The sequence below is a fragment of the Sorex fumeus genome, unplaced genomic scaffold (genome assembly GCF_029834395.1).
Source record: "Sorex fumeus unplaced genomic scaffold, SorFum_2.1 ptg000092l, whole genome shotgun sequence".
In the NCBI taxonomy this organism is placed as follows: domain Eukaryota; kingdom Metazoa; phylum Chordata; class Mammalia; order Eulipotyphla; family Soricidae; genus Sorex; species Sorex fumeus.
Genome location: NW_026606149.1, coordinates 9,041,706 through 9,047,705, shown reverse-complemented (window position 1 = coordinate 9,047,705; position 6,000 = coordinate 9,041,706).

Below are 6,000 nucleotides of genomic sequence, written 5' to 3'. Positions count from 1 at the left end.
TCACTGGAGGAACTCCTGGGCCTCCTGGGCACCATGTGGCAGTGGGCTGAGAGCAGGTTGGAGCATTCCCCCGCCCCCCCCCCCCCCCAAAACAAAATAATCCCAAAAAACCATTTAGTTCTTCAGTAATCCCCACATGAACCAGCAAGTCTCAACGGGAATAAACTTAGAAAAATGCGGGGAGCACTGAGACAGATCGCTCTGCACCTCCTCACGGCGCTATGATCAATCAGATGACATTTGCGGTGAGTCAGGGAGTGGGCGCTCCCCAAACGGTGTCCCTTCACCCCAGCCCACTGCGCGCTCCTGTTCCTGGCTGGCTCTCACTTCCGGGTGTCGGTGCCAGGCAGAGGCTGGGTCTGGTGTGCAGCCAGGCACCCTATGGATGGGGAGAAACCCAGAGAGAACCCAAGGCTGGCCCGCTGGGTGGAGGATGGCTCTGCTCATCCTTTCCTGGGAAGCGGGACCAGCTCCATCCTCGTGGCAAGTGGAACTTACTCTCAACCGAGTCCACATCAAGCAGCGCTGAGACTGGACCACGTAGCTCCCGCCTGCTGATGAGCACCGTGGACTTTCAGCCATCAAACAGACGCCAAGGACGATGCTGGTGGGAGGCAGAAGACAGTACAGTGAGGAGAGCCCTTGCCTGGACGTGGCTAACTTGGTTTCAATCCCAGACACCCCACAGAGTCTCCTAAACAGAAAAGATCCCTGAGTGAGGAGCCAGGAGGAAGCCCTGAGCATCACTGGGTGGGGCCCCCACACTTAACAAAAACTAGAAGCCCTGGAAGCCACATCCACATCCAACAGCCGTGTGGTACAGCCCAGCTTCAGGGCCTCACCACTAAGCCCTGAAGAGAGGCCAAGCTGAGGAGGGTCATAGGTACACTGGCCGAAAACTCTAGAGCCCTCTCAGGACGGGCGAGGGGTGGGGGTGGCGGGAATCACCCCAGTTCTCCATGTCTTAGAGCTCCTGAGCATATGAAGACACACAACACCTTCAAATTCCACAATCTGACAGCCCAGCAGCAGTACAACAAATTAGTTGGGAAGGCAAGACAAAGAATCCCACTAAGATCACTAAGCAGAAACAACTCAGAAGACTCAGCCAGCAACGAACAGCGCACTAAGCCCCAGACAAGGACTGTAAGGACCCTAGTGTGAGATAGAACAGTTGTCACAGATTTTCTTTTACTTAAGTTTTTTTTTTTAAATAATTCCATTTGCCATTTTTTTTTGGGTAACAAGCAATATGAGTTATTTTGTGTCTGCGAAGGGGGCAGGCTTGGGGTGGGTGGGTGTGAAACTGGGGACAGAGGTGGAGGGAAAGTCGCACTGGTGGATTGGTGCTGGAACGTTCAGAGCCCATAAAAACTGTATAATGAACACATTTGTAAACCATGGTGTTTTTTTAAAAAGTTAGGGGTAAAAAAAGATAAAACAAAACAAAGTGAATGGCACTGGTGGTGGGAGCAGTGCTAGGATATAGTCTGCCTAAAACCCAACTACGACTTTTTTTTGTGAATCACTGTGTCTTAAAAGACTAAAAACGAAAAAGAATGATTTATGAAGATAAGCTGAGCATCTAAAGATCAACTCAATGTCACCTCCTAACCCCAGTCTAGGACACATAATGCGGTGGTTTTGATAGACCTGATTTGGGTATTTCTTGATCTCTGACGAGAGATAATACTTCAGTGAAGGCCTGAGCTTCCTCTGCCTATTTCCAGACCAGTAACAGAGTCTAAGAATTTCCTTCCCAGGCGATTGCCCTCTGGAGGGCGCAGCAGAGCCACGCCCCTGCGTTCTGGTTTACTGTAGTGTTACAACATGTCCCAGGAATAGGAATAGGAAAGGGGTTTCAGAAAAGAGCACCAGCCCATCTACTTCTTAAAAAACTTTTATTTTATAAAGCAGTTCATTATATTTGATTACATTTAATATTCTAAATGTATTCTAAAAGCAGAGGGACAAAGCCACGCGGGTTCCGGGGCCGAGACCTCCAAGCCTACTCGGATTGGAGTCGAGCATCCTCCACCCAGATCCTCCAAATTCCAGTAGGCGGGGGTCACACCCACCACTTGGCCCCCTGGCGCCGTGTGATCCCATCAATGGCCAAGACTCAGAGACTATAAAATACAGCTCCCGGATGCGGCCTCACGACATCTTATCAGGACATCTTTTTATGACATCTTATTATCTCATTCCTACTTTGGACAAACTTGCAGGCTATCGAATGTAGCCTGCCCACAGGGCAGAGTCTGGCAAACTCCCCGTGGCGTACCAAATATGCCAAATACCAGTAACAATGATGGGTCTCATTCTCCTAAAGAGCCTTGAATATAATCTCAGGGCTAGGATGAAAGAGACATTACTGGGGCCTGCTCGAGGCAATCGACGAATAACAGGATGATGAATGAATGAATGAATGAATATTCTAAAACCAATCCCACCACCATTACACCTTCTCACCACCATATTTTGTATGTTTCCATCCTGAACCCCAATCCCTGTCCCAAAGCAGAACTGGAAATAATATATTTTGTATTGTTTGTTATGCATTTTCCTAACGGTTGGGTGGTTAGCGTTTCTGCAACCCCTCGGTTGATAGAGAAGGTTGAATGTTTGATTTCTTCATGGGCATCCTGTGTCACTGCCTCTAAGGCTCGCTGCAGTGAAAGCCCCTTTGGAACTGTAGAGGCCGCAGTTCTAAAGGTCTTTCAGGGAGATCTGGAATCACTGCATCAGAGGCCGAGAGCACGGCCATCCCCACAGGACTGCAGGCCACCCACTCTTATTCTCGCCTCAGAATTTAGCGGATGGAGTTTCCTTTGCTTCAGAAGGGGTTTCGACAGCACCCAAAAGGAGAGAGAGAGAACAAATGGGAATGCCCTGCCACAGAGACAGGGCAGGATGGGGGGGGGGGGGTTAGGGGGTGGGAGGGATACTGGGATCTGTGGGGGTGGAAAATGGGCATTGGTGGAGGGATGGGTACTGGATCATTGTATAACTGAAATCCAAGCACAAAAATTTGTAAGTCTACAACTGTACCTCATGGTATTTCACTAATAAAAATTAAAAAAAAAAAGAAGGGGTTTCAGAAAAGAGCACCTGCCCATCTACTTTTTAAAAAACTTTTATTTTATAAAGCAGTTCATTATATTTGATTACATTTAATATTCTAAAACCAATCCCACCACCATTACACCTTCTCACCACCATATTTTGGATGTTTCCATCCCGAACCCCAATCCCTGTCCCAAAGCAGAACTGGAAATAATATATTTTGTATTGTTTCTTATGAAAAACCACTGAAAATGCTACAAAAAGTATCCTTAGGAGAAAGAGTGTGAAGATTGTTGTATATCACCCAGTGCCCATCTCCTTTCTCAGCTCCAATATTAGTGTCTGGAAAACATGGGTAGTATTTTTTGCTTTTGCCCTGGTTCGTGGTGACAGCAGGCCTTGGGTTAGAAGACTGTGTCCTGTGTGATGGGGTCTTCCTGCTGCCATGAATTCTCACGGGTTGACTGTTGTAGGCGCGAGGTGCCTGTTGGGGACTGAGCTTCCGTCCACAGGCCGGGGTGGTTGGTCCTAGTGTGGGCGCTTCCCAAGCTGTGGGTGGCTAAAGGGAAGGGTGGGGGCACAGAGTTAAGAGTCGATGGTGCCGGCCAAGAAGGAGGAGGGAAGAAGCACCTCGGAGCTGAAGTTTAAGAGCAAGCCTGGAGCAGGTGCTAAGAATCCTCTGTGAGCGGCTCTCAGCAGCCGGTCCTTTAGGAGGGAAGATTTGAGAGGGTGTGTGGCACACTTGCTTCACCCTTTCAGCTCACGCCGGCTCCGTGGGGTTGGCACCACCTTATGCAAAAGTCCTGTGGCCTCCGTGGACCCAGGAAAGCTGAGGCAAGAGCCCCTGTGTGGGGATGTTGGAAGGAGAGACTCCAGCAGGTGCCCTGTGGCGGTGCCAGGTGATGATGGCAGGGTCACGTGATGGTGGCTGTGAGAATCAGGATTCTGGCCGCAGCTGTGGGAGGAGCCACTCCACCATGGTGTGATCACAGGAGCCAAGTCCGCCCACACCCTGCTAGTGGGCTGTGTAGTTTGTGTTTTCCCTCCGGCAATAGACTTTCCACTTCTTGAGTGGGGGCTGGCATTACTCAGACGCTGGAGCCTGAGGTATTTTAATGGTCCTAACTGAATTCTGAAGGGAGACGAGGATGCGGTGATTTTCTGCAAGCACAGCCCAGGGGCTTGGGACAGCATCACCCTCAGGTGACCCATTTGCTGTGGAATTTGCACCGTGGCCAGTCAGACTCAAACAATTCCTGCCTCTTCCAGCCCAGATCAGAACCATTCTGTCTGCACGACCCCAGCAACAAGAGCCAGAAGAGCAAAACTTTCAGCTTGGAGACTTTTAGAAGCAAGTGGCTTGTCAAAAGATCAGGAAGGGTATTCCATTGCATATACATACCACAACTTGTTTATCCACTCATCTCTCATTGGGCAAACCCTCCGCCAAACCCCAGGAATCCTTGTGTTTCTGTCTGGACCCTCGTGAAGACCTTCAGCAGCGGGGAGAACCAAGGGGTATTGAGCTTAATGTACCCATTGAAGTGCTTGAGATTTTTATTCATGGAAGAAAAATGTCTTTGCTGAAAGATAGTTGGAGGCTATGAACAGCACAAGGGGAAAAAACTCTGAATTTAAAGCAGGTTTTAAAGACTCGGCTTTCCGTAGGCGAGTCAGACAGCATCTGGGAAGAGCCCCAGAGAGTCCAGTTTAAAATGTAGCAGCGCGCTCTGGGACTCAGGTGTGTGAGCTGAGCCTGTGGGGGAAGTTTGTCTTTGGAGATGTAGGTGTGGATGAACGGCTATCCGCTGGGCAGCTGAGGGCCATCTCAGGGACGCAGGGGTCAGGTGGGTCTGGAGACTCTGGAACCGTGTGGAAAGGTGTCGGGGTAAGCCGTAAAGGCAGACAGGTGAGTGTGTGGGGGTGATGAGAGGCAAGGAAGTCCCAGAGAAGGCAGAGATCTGGGCTCTGCCCTAACGGAGAGACAGGGTTTCCAAATCCGTCCCCTGCTGTGGAACTTTAGAGGTTCAGACGAAAAGCTCAGCTCAAAACATGGAACCAGGCACCAGGAAAGGAAATAAATGGAGAAATGTTTGGTATTGGCTTAGAGGAAAGGATAAAGGACTCTGCAATTTCATCGCATCCCAGAGCGCCATCTGCAATGCCATCAGTGTAGCCACCCCACCAAATCAATGGTCAAAACCCAATACATGGTTTTGGAATAAAACACCTGTAAACTTGAGACCTGTGTGCCATGGGGGTCCTTCTGCAGAAATAGCTGGGGGCAGGGGAGCTGCCTTACCGTAGAGCTCAAGGGTGAGGTGGGTTTCTTGGTTTAGAAATGAATGGAAAGACATCATCGTCTTGCAGAAGTGAACAGGAAGTTGGGTACCTGGAAAGAGACAAGCAAATTTGAACCCTTGGAAGATGTGATTGGCAGCTGTCAGTACCGTGTAACTTCAAGAACAGGAAAAGGCTGCAACTCAAAAAACCAAAGCCACAAAGTAAAATCCCCCCGTGCCACCCCCAAGCTCACGAAATCCTCTGTCTATAACTGGTCACTAAGAAATGTCTCAGTGTGGAGGCAGATAATAAGTGATATTGTCTTCAATGAAAGAAAACTAGTATATAATCTTGGTGGTTTGGAAGCTGATTTCTAGAGATTGTTTAGGGTGCATCTTTACAATAAAAAGGCCCTCCCGTTGATCGTCGATTTGCTCGAGCGGGCCCAGTAACGTCTCCATTGGAGACTTTGTTGTTACTGTGTCTGGCATATCAAATACTCTCGGTAGCTTGCCGGGCTCTCCGAGAGGGGCGGAGGAATCGAACTCGGGTCGGCCATGTTGGCCGCTTGTAAGGCGAACGCCCTACCCGCTGTGCTATCGCTCCTGCCTTTACAATAGTGTTAGCATTTACCGTTAGATCTTTACAATA